This window comes from Mytilus californianus, unplaced genomic scaffold (genome assembly GCF_021869535.1).
Source record: "Mytilus californianus isolate M0D057914Y unplaced genomic scaffold, xbMytCali1.0.p SCAF_12, whole genome shotgun sequence".
Taxonomy (NCBI): Eukaryota; Metazoa; Mollusca; class Bivalvia; order Mytilida; family Mytilidae; genus Mytilus; species Mytilus californianus.
In genome coordinates, this window is record NW_026262604.1 from 29,708,255 (window position 1) to 29,723,387 (window position 15,133).

At 34.1% G+C, this 15,133-nt stretch overlaps 1 long non-coding RNA gene across 1 annotated transcript; it reads right to left on the bottom strand.

The window, feature by feature from the left end:
* Positions 1–2,006: 2,006 nt before the first annotated feature.
* LOC127721676 (uncharacterized) lies at positions 2,007–4,326 on the bottom strand. Its single transcript, XR_007991391.1, has 2 exons — positions 4,214–4,326; positions 2,007–2,399 (listed from the first exon to the last, which is right to left on the bottom strand). It is a non-coding gene; the product is annotated as an uncharacterized LOC127721676 (long non-coding RNA).
* Between the last annotated feature and the right edge of the window lie 10,807 nt (positions 4,327–15,133).

The following is a 15,133-nucleotide window of genomic DNA, read 5'->3' on the forward strand; positions in this document are numbered from 1 at the left end:
TCAGTGCAGCGAGAAAATCCCGCACCCGGAGGTGGTCCTCAGCTGGCCCCTTATTAAAATTGTGTGCTAGTTCAGTGAAAATGGACGTCACACTAAACTCCAAAACATATAAATGAACTAAAATTAAAAAACATACTAGACTAACAAGGCCAGAGGCTCCTGACTTGGGACAGGCGCAAAAATGCGGCGGGGTTAAAAATGTTTTGTGAGATCTCAACCCTCCCCCTATACCTCTAGCCAATGTAGAACAAGTAAAACTGTGAGCTACTGCTCACTGATGATACCCCCGCCGAAATATTTCGGTAAACAGGAAATTGTTGAGTGACATCACACGGTTTAGCTGACTTGTATAAACCCTGAAACCAAATTTCAGAAATCCTTGTCAAGTAGTTCCTGGGAAAAATGTGACGAAAATGTTCAACTTGGCTATCATGTGTAAAATAATACAAGTGTTCGGTGAACAGGAAATTGTTGAGTAATGAATCTGAAAACGCACCACACGGTGTAACTTACTTATATAAACCCTGAAACCAAACTTCAGAAATCCTTGTCAAGTAGTTCCTGAGAAAAATGCGACGAAAATATTCATGGGACGGAAGGACAGACAGAGGTAAAACAGTATACCCCACTTTTTTAAAGAGGGGTATAATAAAGAAGCACATAGCAATACGCACAGTAAAACTCAGTTCAAAAGAAGTCCGAGTCCGATGTCAGAATAGGTAACAAAGGAAACTATGCAAAATGACAATGATACAATAATGAACAAAGGACTACTAACAGTTACTGACATGCCAGCTCCAGATTATGTATTCATCATATGAAAATCATGTACAATTCCTCCCGTTAGGGGTTCAGTATCATACCATCATAAAATATATGAGAAAAAAACCCGTAGCATGCCAACAACTGGTTTTAGAATAAATGTGTTTATTTCCGATGCAAAGACCCTATGTGTGAATCAATATTAATACCAAATTATGCAATCCTTAATGACTTGACAACAGTATCGTAACTATATCCTTTCCGAATAAGTCTGTTTAAAGGTTTGATTAGCTTTTGAGGTGAATGCCGACATTTTTTTGCTTTGTAAATTATATTACCATAAAATATTGGATGTGAAATACTTGAACGTATAAGATGTATCTTTATTTATAGAACCTTTCCTTCTAATTATGAATGATTTTGAACCAAAGAGACAAAAAACATATTTTTTTATATTTTTTTTTACATCAGTGCCTGTCAACGGAACAGAAATAATCACAACACCTGATACCACGGCATGCCTGATACCACAGAACAAATCACACAACACCTAACATGCCTGATACCACGGAAATAATCACAACTCCTGACATGTCTGATACAACAGATTTATCAAGTTTGCAGCCACGTCCGATCAGAATGGGGACGTTAAATCCGATGCCTTGTCTAAAGAGAGTGCCACGCTCTTTGCACGTTAAGAACCCTTGCAACAACTATTTGAGGGGTCCGTAGGTGACCTGTTGCAAGGCTAAATTTCTGTCCCTATCCAATATACCCTCATTTCCCGTGGCAGTCTAAATTTCTCCGACCTTAATCCAGGACGACCCTATTACAGAACCTACCTTTTGTATTTATTGGTAATTTGTTCTCGCCCTGAATATGCATGAAATATTTGTCATTGGACGTTAAGCAACCAACAATCAATCAATCAAACATGTTACAGAAGTTGTATTAAAAAGTACAAAAAGTATTAGGATTTTTACAAGTATTGGAGAGAAAAAAAAAACTTGTCTTCTAATTTTTTGCTTGTAAGCACCAAAAGTGTAAGGTGTTAAGGAAGTTGTATTTAAAAGATGTATTAGGGTTTTTATATGTATAAGAAAGTATTTATCACTTTCTCTAATAAATATTGCCTGAATGGCTTTGAGTGGGATCCCGTCTATGGGAACGATTCACAATGCGGGGTACTAGCTCTTTATTCACACACAAGTCGGCAGTTCAATACAATTAATTTAAACAAATTGTTAAAGTCCAAATTCATTTAATAGAGTCCAAATATAAAATATCAGTGTTACAAATTAGTTATTTTAAACCAAAAACAATATACATGATTGCGATGGAAAATCCGAACGCAGTTCATGTGCTCTCGTTGGCATATCCAAACGGAGTCCCTTAATAAAAATTTATCTTTCTTTAAATACCAAATAGCGTTGCTAACAACAAAGTTAGTAATGGTCATTTTGTCAACAGAAATTAAATAACAGATTGATTCCGTTTATCAAAGAGAAATTATTTACACGCTTGTGTATTGAATTAAACATAATTGATCAAATAGAAATATTGAATCTTGACGATAAGTATTGACAAATATAAATTTATAATCTAACATGTTTCGGGTGTAAACAAATATTTCGGACCTTTAAATTCATTATGAATTTCGAGATCATTACTATTTAATAAATTAAATATGCCTGGTGCATACGAAATGTACACGTTAACAAACTGTAATAGAAATCAACACAATTAAATAGTTTTGAATATAAAGTTTAGTACAAAATAATGTGTGACAACTATTCCCTTTTTCAAGAAAATTCGTCCCGAATTTATAAATTTAAGTCATTGAATGAATAATAGTAAAATAAAATGTTCAACAAGAGTCCAATATCGTGGATATTGTCTTTTTCTCGAGTGAAAATTTTGATGGTTTGTTACTTCTTTGGCTTTATAGTGTCTGTTGTATTATTTCTATCTGGTTGTTTTCCATGTCGCGAATTCATTAGTTAATCCACACTTGTCACTTTTTAGTTGTTTTATTTCTTGTTCAAGTTCATCTATTACTGTGTACCTATCATTACACTCCATACTTTTCCTGAATGCATTATCTTGCCAAAAGTTTTTATCTCGAATAGCTTTATTCAGTTCCGTTGTTACACTTTGTATGTCATTTTGGAGTTGCTGATTTTGGAAAGACGAATGTCCCAACGAAGAAGCATTTTCATGATTTTGTTTTAATATTTCATTTTCATCCAGTAAGCTTGAAGTAAATTTCATCATGTCTAAAGCATATACTTTATATTGATCAACGATATCTTTGTGCTGTTGAAGTTCGTTTGAAAGTCTTTCGAGTTCTAATTTTTGGTTATCCAAATTTGAATTAGTGTCAAGGATGATTCCTGTAATATTTCCGTTTGCAGGTGTCAACACAAATATTGTCTTCTTCAAATCCTCATTTTCTCTTTTTAACTTGTTCATCTGTTCTGTTTTAGTATCGCATTTTGGAACTGATTTATCTAGATCACTCTTGGTTATCGACGAAAACGGTAATTCGTTTATAATTTCCCTTTGTTGTCGATACTGATCAAGTCGTTTCATATCCCGAAGTTTCTGTGCTTTAGATTTGTGACGACTATTTCTAGATTGGTTATGTTCCTTTGATTTGGAAGTATTCCCATATTCCACAGATCTCACTTTCTGAAATTCTCGGTAGGGTTGCCACGGTTTAACGTTCCAGCAGCATGCCGACGTGTGCATGTTATGTGAACATCTTGATCTTGATATTTGATATAAATAGTCAATTGTTACAACGAGTAGGCGCCTGAACCTACTATGCCACTCGCTTGTTGTATTGCAAGAGGTTCCTCAGATCGATTCGATACTCCACCAATTTATGAGAAAGTATTTATCACTTTCTCTAATAAATATTGCCGGAATGGCTTTGAGTGGGATCCCGTCTATGGGAACGATTCACAATGCGGGGTACTAGCTCTTTATTCACACACAAGTCGGCAGTTCAATACAATTAATATAAATAAATTGGTAAAGTCCAAATTCATTTAATAAAGTCCAAATATAAAATATCAGTGTTACAAATTAGTTATTTTAAACCAAAAACAATATATATGATTGCGATGGAAAATCCGAACGCAGTTTATGTGCTCTCGTTGGCATATCCAAACGGAGTCCCTTAATAAAAATTTATCTTTCTTTAAATACCAAATAGCGTTGCTAACAACAAAGTTAGAAATGGTCATTTTGTCAACAGAAATTAGATAACAGATTGATTCCGTTCATCAAAGAGAAATTATTTACACGCTTGTGTATTGAAATAAACATAATTGATCAAATAGAAATATTGAATAACCGTAAGATTTAAGTTCAATCTTGACCATAAGTATCGACAAATATAAATTTATAATCTAACATGTTTCAGGTATAAACAAATATTTCGGACATTTAAATTCATTATGAATTTCGAGATCATTACTATTGAATAAATTAAATATGCCTGGTGCATACGAAATGTACACGTTAATAAACTGTAATAGAAATCAACACAATTAAATAGTTTTGAATATACAATTTAGTACAAAACAATGTGTGACATATGTATTATTAAACAAACTTGACTTTTAAATTTGTTTATATGCAATACTTGATTTTGTTTTGTATTGCATATATGTGTTTACTCAACTGTGTTTGATAAGTATAAGATAAATACACAGCATTAAAATAAAGATTATTTTTCCATGATTACTTTCATTTGGTAATACTTTTACATGATTACTTTTATTTGAATAGCTTTACAAAAATGATAGTTTATACATGCATACCACATCTTCTTATATGTATGATTTTATTTATATATCATCCTGAACATGCATGAAATATTTGCCACTGGACGTAAGCAACCAACAATCAATCTATGTTATATTAGTTTTTGATAGATGTACTCCAAATACCCCATACATATTTTCAGTTCTGGTTCATTTTTCAGTTACTTCAAAATATATTTAAAATGGTTTAGATATTTTCGACTTATAACATTCCTAAAATGTTCAAGATATTGTTTACACAAAATGACATTCTGAAAATATTTTTTTTAAACTTGTTATTGTGAGGTGATTCACAACTAGGATATTATTACCTTTTGATAGTAAAAAAAAAATGGTACATTTTAATGTATATATTGAAAATTGTTGTTACATTTAATATTGTTTGATGATGTGTAACATGTGTATGCATTTTGTATTGGTAATGGTGCCATAAAACGTGCACATGTTTAATAATCAGTATTGAAGATAATGTATTTTCGATGATTTCACATGCGGTATTTCACCCAATTGTGCTAGTGTGATTCTTTTTATGGTTCTCTTGTATTGGTAATTTACTTTGAATATTAATTCACTCAAATGATTAAGTTGTCCGTATTTTTTTAACTCCGGTTTTATTTCAAACTTTATTAACAAGTCTACTTCATACTTAGTTATTGATAATACTTTGGTTATATCCAAACTTTCATATATATATCAAGTCTGTTCATATTGCATTAAAAAAATCACAAATATACCTCAGATAGTATTTACAAACTTCAAGTGTATTAACAGTGTATTAACAAAACTATTAACTTTCGATTACACATTCATAAAATCATTGTGCTACTATTTCACATTTACATAGTACATGTATTTGATTTGTATCGATTCTGTCATGTCTTGTTCATTTCTTATTGTGAATTATAAAACCTCTTGCCATCTGCCCCCGCTCCTTTTTTTTCTTGGTACTCATACATTGTGTTGCTCATTTGGAACTCATACCATTAAAACAATAATTATATAGAAATTTCCTACTTTTATTTACAGAAAAGAGTTTAATAGAATTAAGCATAAGGTTTTTTTATACATTCTAAACAGCCTGTGTCTCTCACCTTGGTCTATGTGCATATTCAACAAAGGACACTCTCCAACATTGTAGACGAGAATAGAATTCATGATAAAAATCTCTGTTTTGATGATCTTGTATTATCTATCTTCTTAAGTTTTTGCTCAAAACTTACAAGATGGTAGAAAAAATCCTTATTTAAGGGGCTGGGCAATCACTCCTATAAAGAGTGACAGCCTACTACCTATATCAGCGCAGCGAAATGTGACTAGTTAATAGATCTTGCCTTGCTGATAATTTTTGTGATTTAAAGTGTCTATTTATCTTTTATAATTTTTATCATGTAACCCCCAAAAAATGATAAAAATCGTCATCAAAGGGCAATAAATCCAACGAGACATCGAGCAATTTCCTCTATATTGTCTTAGTTGTAGTGCTTGTCTTGTTGATAATTTTAGCTTCTTTAAGTTTCTATCTATCTATTATAATTTTAAGATATGAGGCAAACAATTGGTAAAATTCATCATCAAAGGGCAATAACTCTTATAAGGAGTCGGCTGACGATTTGGATAATGTGAACTTATTTTTAGATCTCTTGCTGATCATTTTTGAAAATTTAATGTTTCTCTGTATCTATTAAAGTTTTCAAGATAATAGTCAAAAATGAAAGAAAATGGTAACATTTGTTATTTAAGGGCAATAATTCTTCAGAAGTCGTCTGAAAACTTTAACGTGTACGGACAATTGGTAGAGCTCAACATTTTGATCATTTTTGCTCCTGTCAGATTTTCTCTATTCCTAACGGTTTTCAAAATAATAGACAAATCTTGCAATTTTACCCTATGTTTTATTTTTAGTCATGGCGGCCATGTTGGTTGGTAGGCGGGGAAATCGGACACATTTTTTAAAACTAGACACCCAAAGAATGATTGTGGTTGAAAACAAAACTTTACGACAAAAGAGATGATTTCAGCTTCCCAATTGTGAACTTTCCATTTCTATGTAGCAACATTCCAGTAGGGCCTGCATACGGGGTATATATCTCCCAATTGATACGATATCCCCGGGCTTGTATTTCCTATCATGATTTCCTTGATAGAGGGTTGCTACTCACAAGGAAGCTATTAAACCAAGAGTTCCAAATGGTGAAGTTGAAATCGTCCCTTCGTAAATTTTAAGGACGCCATCACGAGTTGGTTGACCGTTATGGAATAACCGTTTCACAGATGATATCGGATATGTTCCTTATGTCGTAATTACAATCCACTATCTTTTTTTTACCACGAATGTGACCTACCGAATTAGACTATTTACCGGATTTCTAATAACATGAGCAACATGACGGGTGCCACATGTGGAGCAGGATCTGCTTACACTTCCGGAGCACCTGAGATCACCCCCAGTTTTTGGTGGGGTTCGTGTTGCTACGTCTTTAGTTTTCTATGTTGTGTCTTGTGTACTACCATTTCTCTGTTTGCTTTTTTATTTTTTAGCCATGGCGTTGTCAGTTTATTTTCGATCTATGAGTTTGACTGTCCCTCTGGTATATTTCGCCCTTCTTTTATGGCCAAGTTTGGTTAGTTAACTTTAGCCCAGTAGTTTTATAGAAGATTATAGTAAAAGATAACGGAGGACGACGACGGACGCCAAGTGACGAGAAGAGCTCACTTGGTCCATTGGGCCAGATGAGCTAAAACACGAAAAAAACAAATAAATATGTATACGACATTATGATAAATCATCTTTGGGATCCTGCTGAAATTTATAAATTAGAAGGAAATGGAAATGAAAGAAAAGCAAATCAAAATGTGAGTACGATACATCTCTTTATAGATTGTCCAGAAAATAAACATAACAAGGTTAGAGTAGATCTGTTTTAAAGTTTTAACACAAATGATGAGGAAGTTTAATATTTCTCTTTTTTTATGTAAATTAAATCAATGACACATATTTTATATAAAAAACTTTAAAAAGTATTACTTCTACAGTCAAAAGAATAAAGAAGTAGGAACAGGGAGAGAACAGAAGAACAAAGAAGTAGCAACAACAGCGAGAGAATAGAACAAGGAAACAGGAAAGAATTACGTAATAACCTTAAAGTAGTGTAGAATCAGCCCCGATACTAAAAAGAAAAAAAAGAAAAGGGAGAACAAAGGGTACGTACAATTGTCATTAAATATAAGTCATATTAATTTTGTTTGGTGTTATGTGTAATCACAAATGAAAAAGATACCAGATTTATCCTCATTTAAAAAAATATAACAACACATGGTCAACTACTATATTACCCCAAGGGTGACTGGGGAATAGAAGTATGGTCACCATTGGTCTTCCTCCGACCGGCAGTAAAACCCATGCTAAAGTGGGGCGTCCGTTTGGCTGTGCGGGATGTACAAATTTGCAGCCACGTCCGGTCAGAATGGGGACGTTAAATCCGATGCCTCGTGTAAAGAGAGTGCCACGCTCTTTGTACGTTAAGAACCCTTGCAACAACTCTTTGAGGGGTCCGTAGGTGACCTGTTGCAAGGCTAAATTTCGGTCCCTATCCAATATACCCTCATTTCCCGTGGCAGTCTAAATTTCTCCGACCTTAATCCCGGACGCCCCTATTACAGAACCTACCTATTGTATTTATTGTGAACTTCTCGTCCTGAATATGCATGAAATATTTGCCACTGGACGTTAAGCAACCAACAATCAATCAATCAATCAACTACTGTATTAAACAAATTGGTTTTTGTAATTGTAGATCAAATACGTCAATACACATTCCATCATAGGAGGTGACTGCTCTAAAACAATGTAAACCTATGCTAAAATCAAAGTGCTTGTAAGCACTGACGGGTAAAGATTTTTTGAATTCATCAGTGGGGAGTAAAATTAAACATTGCACTGTATAAGGCGTTGGTTGTAGTTGATTTAACTACAATTATAGACAAAGGAAGATCCAAGATTACTTTATCAATGACATCATTGATATTTATAGAACAGGTATAAGATTCCTCCACCTTGCACAAGTTATGTAATTTTCTTGACAAGTATACCATCATTTTTACAACTTGAATATCTGAGCATATATTTCATTGATAAAATTCTGAAAATGTCATAAGGACATTTTTGACATAGTGGTAAGCCACCAGCCAGGTCTTCTTTGTTGTTTGTGTAATGATATCAAACTTGAGATTCAAACTATGCTATCTGGCATATAGAGTGTGGAAGATGCTAATAAAGACTAAGGATTGATTGAATGTTGGTTGCTTAACGTCCAGTGGCAAATATTTCATTCATGGTCAGGACGAGAACAAATTAACAATAAATACAATAGGTAGATAAATAAAGGCAACAGTAGTATACCGCTGTTTGAAATTCGTAAATCGACTGAGAAAAAAACAAATCCGGGTTACAAACTAAAACTGAGGGAAACACATCAAATATAAGAGAACTACGACACAACAGAAACACAACATAAAAATGTAACACACACAGAAACGTGTAGGTAGGTCCTTTAAAAGGTAAACGGTACTAACCGGGCTAAAGGTCGGGGTACAATATAGATAACCACTGAAAAATGAGGGTAAAATGGATAGAAATTTTGCTTAGCAACAGGCCACTCACGCTCCTATGAAAGTGTTCTCCTCTTAGGAATTGTACAGAATGAAAAATATCACACCGGTTAAGGTCAAATGGACCCAAACAGACAATACACCTAATAATTATTCTATATAATTACTTATAACAACTAAGAACTTCTAAATATCCTACAGTCTCAAATTGATTCGTCGACAATAACTTGAATAACTATGAAAAAAAAAAATTTTGGCGATTTTTCCCTGATACTTAAAATCATTGGTGAATGTTTGTCAAGAGAACTACTGTTATCTCATAAAAATATAAATCACAACTGTTATCATAAAAATATAAATCACTACTGTTATCATTAAAATATAAATCACTACTGTTATCATAAAAATATAAATCAAATTAATAAGGCCAACAAAATCCAGTTTATTTCCCAGTTTCCCTACATCATGTATATAATGTGTGTATGTACCCCAACTATTTCATAAATATTTTGAAACAAGCACTGTAAAAGTCTGTACAATTTTGATTAAGTGTTGTTGTTAAAGTTCTGTAAGTTTTATGTAAATTAATTTAGAAAATTATATTTTTAGTCAAAGTTTTGTAACTTGCGACTAACGAATATGCTCAATCTTTGTTGCAGGCTTAAAGGACACAGAACGAGTATGATATACACCTGTCAGAACTGAAGATCTACAGGAACTGAGGAAAGGAATTATTTTAAATGGAATAGAGTATACTTTCGAAGTGAGATTTTTTAGCGGAGATGGACCAGCACGACAGTTTGAGGCTGGTCAGCAGAAAGGGGGGACTTTTTCTTGCTTGTGCGGTGTTCACAGTAAAGAGCACATGCATTTGGAATGCTGTTTTAGGCGAACAGCCTCTGATTTAAAAGACCGCAGGGCAGTATTTTTGAAAGGGGAAAGTCTGATAAAACTAAAGCAGGGAAACATCCACCCATTCCAAAATCCAACTAAAGATGAATTGATTGATGTACTTGAATGTAGAGGTTTTGATACTTTTAGGCTTAATACGAAGGCAATACTTCAGGAAGTAATGTCAGATTTGCTACATGGAATATCTCGCCCGCATGCCCTTCTCCTACACTATCCTGAAAAATCATTGACAGAGAGTAACATCAGCTAATATGAGGCACTCCCATGTTACACGACATTCCAAATGTGGTCAAAAATATTATTCAAAAATTACAACATCATGTTGAACAAATGTCTACAAAATTGGTGCTGGAAAAAAAATTTGCAACAACACCATCGGAGACAAAAATCAAATTAAAGGATCTGATCCACTCATTGATTCTTTAGTAGAAAATATTAATATTGCTTACGCGCGTCTGGTGTATTAAATTATAATCCTTTGATAACTATTTACACTACTGGGTCGATGCCACTGCTGGTGGACGTTTCGTCCCCGAGGGTATCACCAGCCCAGTAGTCAGCACTTCGGTGTTGACATGAATATCAATTACTGTGGATTCATATATTTTCGTGGGTACCAATTTTCGTGGATTGAGGAGAACTTGCATTTTCGTGGTTTTGCCAAAGCTACATAAATTCCTATAGAAAATTTGTAATTCGTTGGACATTGGAATTCGTGGTTCCTGAATAACCACAAAAACCACGAAAATTGGTATCCAACGAATAATAATGAATCCACAGTATAAGGTCATTTTTTATAAATTTCCCGTTTCAGAACATTGAATTTTTCGAAAAACTAAGGCTTTTCTTATCCCAGGAATAAATTACCTTAGCCGTATTTGGCACAACTTTTGGGAATTTTGGTTCAATGCTCTTCAACTTTGTACTTGTTAGGCTTTATAACTATTTTGATCTGAGCGTCACTGATGAGTCTTATGTAGACGAAACGCGCATCTGGCGTATTAAATTATAATCCTGGTACCTTTGATAACTATTTACATCACTGGATCGATGGCACTGCTGGTAGACGTTTCGTCCCCGAGGGTATCACCAGCCTAGTAGTCAGCACTTCGGTGGTGACATGAATATCAATTATATGGTCATTTTTTATAAATTTCCTGTAACAAAACTTTGAATTTTTCGAAAAACTACGGATTTTCTTATCCCAGGAATATATTACCTTAGCCGTATTTGGCACAACTTTTTGGAATTTTGGTTCAATGCTCTTCAACTTTGTACTTTTTTGGCTTTATAACTATTTTGATCTGAGCGTCACTGATGTGTCTTATGTAGACGAAACGCGCGTCTGGGGTATTAAATTATAATCCTGGTACCTTTGATAACTATTTACAGCTCTGTTGGAAGAAGAACTTCCAGACAAATTTTAAGGTTTTATAACCAAACTTTCCTTTTCGCTGTTTTGTCCAAATCAACCATAGGCATTCCTGTAAAGATGACGGCGAGAAAAGTTTATGGGAGTCATTTCCATAGCTTGGTTGTGCATCTGACTGAGATTTATAGGATTATAAATACAAAATCTTTCCTTGCAGAGCAGGACGAAAGAACCTATGGAGCACTAAGACGTCTTGCGAAAGGCACCACAAACCGAAAACCTGGTTGGATCGTAGACAACACCATTTTAAGATTTAACAGCCAGCAAACTGAAAACAGCATAGACTCCTTCTCAAAACAGAACTCGGTAATTAGTCAACAATCAAAATTACTTTCTAAGCGGGAAAACACCATCTTTCCAAAAGAAAATTTTGGTATCAAATTGTCACTTTTTCAGTCACATCTTAAAAGAATTGCTGACTTTTTGCTTCCAGGATAGGATGTAAGGTGGCACTACAATGGCACTGAAATAGTCTTTCACGACTGTGTAGATGAGCCTGAGTTCCGACTGCAAGGTCCTGAAATTACAAACTTAAGATCGACACCTTTGAAAAAAGAACGAGCCATAATTGACAACATTTGGCAAACAAGTTTGGACAAGGCTGCATCGTCTGAACTTGTCCTTCCATTAGTGTGTGTTATAACAAAGGAAGACGGAAAAAGTGCCATGCCAAAGACCTATCTTTCCGTCATGATTCTCTTATAACCACCGTAAATCCTGTGTTGGATGTTTTGATGACGACCAGACTTATTCCACAATCTTATTTCTGTTTCTACATTCACTATAAATCATTTTTCCTTTGCTATCTAAAAATACTACAGGAACAAGGCTCTTTACATCATAAGGCTGTTCGAAATCTTTACTCGAGTACTTAAGTAGTTTATGCTCTTACATAGTTGGTTATATTACGGCAGCTGTATGTTAACTATATTTGAAGATCTAAGGTTATTATAACGTTAATACTTATCAAACAATAAACAGGCCCACTAAACTTGTAGTTAATTATGATCCTGCAATCTTCCTTTTTCCTGAAAAGTTGTTACAAATGATTGGTAATTTTTTAAACAATTCAATTGAGAAAACTAACTGCCTAATTTATAACAAAAGAAGTTACAAAAAAAACCAAAGGATAGAGAATAATCGGGTGCTAAAATATAAATTATAACTGCAAAAATTGAAAAAAAAATGGGTAAAAGTATACTGATTACAGAAAAGAACAATGTCCAGAATACGAGTAAATACAGAATAAGGAATAATGAGCGATGCGGAAAAAATTTAAAAAAAGAAATAAAGCACCCCCATCCATACCCTCATAAATTGATGTGGATAGACTTGAGCATGCGACGTTGCTGCACTGATACATTACAACCATTGTCTAATATAGATCGTAAGGTCGAGCTGGTGAAGTCAGTATAAAAAAAATAAAATGCCATTATTTCTTTTTTTATCAGTAATTTGTCTTTACGAAATGTTTTGGTTTTTTTTTTTTTTGGGGGGGGGGGGGGGGTTATGAATATGAAATAAATGAAAAAATAGTAAAAAATCTTTTATGCTTACGAAACGTTGTGTTAATTGTTCGGTTGTATGAACATGATGAATGAAGTCGTGTGCATTTCATTAATAAATTGACGTGGATGGAAATGAACACACGACCTTGTTGCACCTGTTTTTTAATCATTGTCTAATATTCTCGAGTATTAAGTTCTGTCCATAATCTTATCAAATATTAGACAGTAAGATCAAAGGAAAAATGTGCAAATTATTGATAATTTCGAGTATCAAGTCCTGTTCATGATCTTAAAAACAGTGGTGTAAAAACTTCAATAACACTTAACAACCATATTCAACATGCAAAGAAATCTACCTTATTTCTCAAATCAACTCAAAAGCAACGAAAAGGGGAAATGCAAACCTTCAATGTGTTCAGAACCACCGTACAAAGTCTCAGAAATGTCAAGCTCTAAGGAATCTTAAAGCTGATCAAGTTTCAGATTACACAAACAAGTACCATCTTTTAATGGTGGACACATGGACAGACAGATGAACGGACGGAGCGATTGACTCCTAGACCGGCCTTTGCCGTAAGCAATGCAGATTTAAATGTATCATAACTAGGCAAATGACTACGTCATGAAGGGCTCCACCAGTCTAAGTCTAATTTATCGGACATGAATAATCGAAAACACTTCAAACTCAAAAGAGAGCTTCCTCTGGTGATGTTTATTGATGTGTTTTAATTTTATTTCAATCAGTCGAAGCAAACGTGGGTAGTTGTACGACACAGGAAAGTGTGACAGACAGATAGAGTGATTACTATAGGCCGCGTCCATTTTATGGTGGGGGCCCTAATAAATTATTGTTACATCTCAATGTAATCATACAATTCATAGCTTACATCATTACATAAACTGCTTGATAAATGAATTAGGTATTGACAATTCACTTGGAAACTCAACATATACCTTCACGACACTTACCAAAGAGGAAATCCTGGAAAATCATAGGTCTGTTCTATGTTCCTTTGGAATTTCAACCAAAGATGAAGAACTGGATCTTCCATCACTGTATTGGATACCCAAACTGCATAAGTGCCCTTACAAACAACGGTATATTGCTGGGTCTTCCAAGTGCTCCACGAAACCTCTTTCTAAATTATTAACATCTATTTTATCAGCAGTCAAAGCTGGGCTCCAAAGTTATTGTGAAACTGCCTATTCTAGAGGTGACGTGAATCAGATGTAGATACTAAAAAAATCCAAAGATCTTTTAGAGTACATACAATCTAAGACTCTCTTATCTTGCAATAGTAATAAAACATTTGACTTTTCTACACTTTACACAAGTATTCCCCATTCCAAAATAAAAGACAAATTGAAAGAGTTGGTATTACTTTGTTTCATTAAAAAGAATGGCGAACGTAGATACAAGTATGTTGTCTTGGGGAGGGATAAATTCTACTTTGTAAAGAATCACTCTGATTCAAACAAAAAATTCTCTGAAATTGACATTATCAAGATGCTTGATTTCTTGATTTACAACATATTTGTTACGTTTGGAGGATTCGTTTTTCAACAGACTGTCGGAATTCCAATGGGAACCAATTATGCCCCTCTTCTTGCCGACTTGTTTCTTTATTATTATGAGGCTGTCTTCATACAGGAACTTCTTAGGAAGAAATTAAAAAGTTAGCAATATCCTTTAACTTTACGTTCCGCTAAATAGATGATGTTCTCTCACTAAATAATACAAAATTTGGTGACTACGTTGAACGAATCTATCCCATCGAACTAGAGATAAAGGATACTACAGATTCAGTTAAGTCTGCCTCATATCTTGACTTACATCTAGAAATTGACAATGAGGGTCGGTTGAATACAAAACTTTACAACAAAAGAGATGATTTCAGCTTCCCAATTGTGAACTTTCCATTTCTATGTAGCAACATTCCAGCAGCGCCTGCATACGGAGTATATATCTCCCAATTGATACGATATTCCCGGGCTTGTAATTCCTATCATGTTTCCTTGATAAAGGATTGCTGCTCACAAGGAAGCTATTAAACCAAGAGTGAATGGTGAAGTTAAAA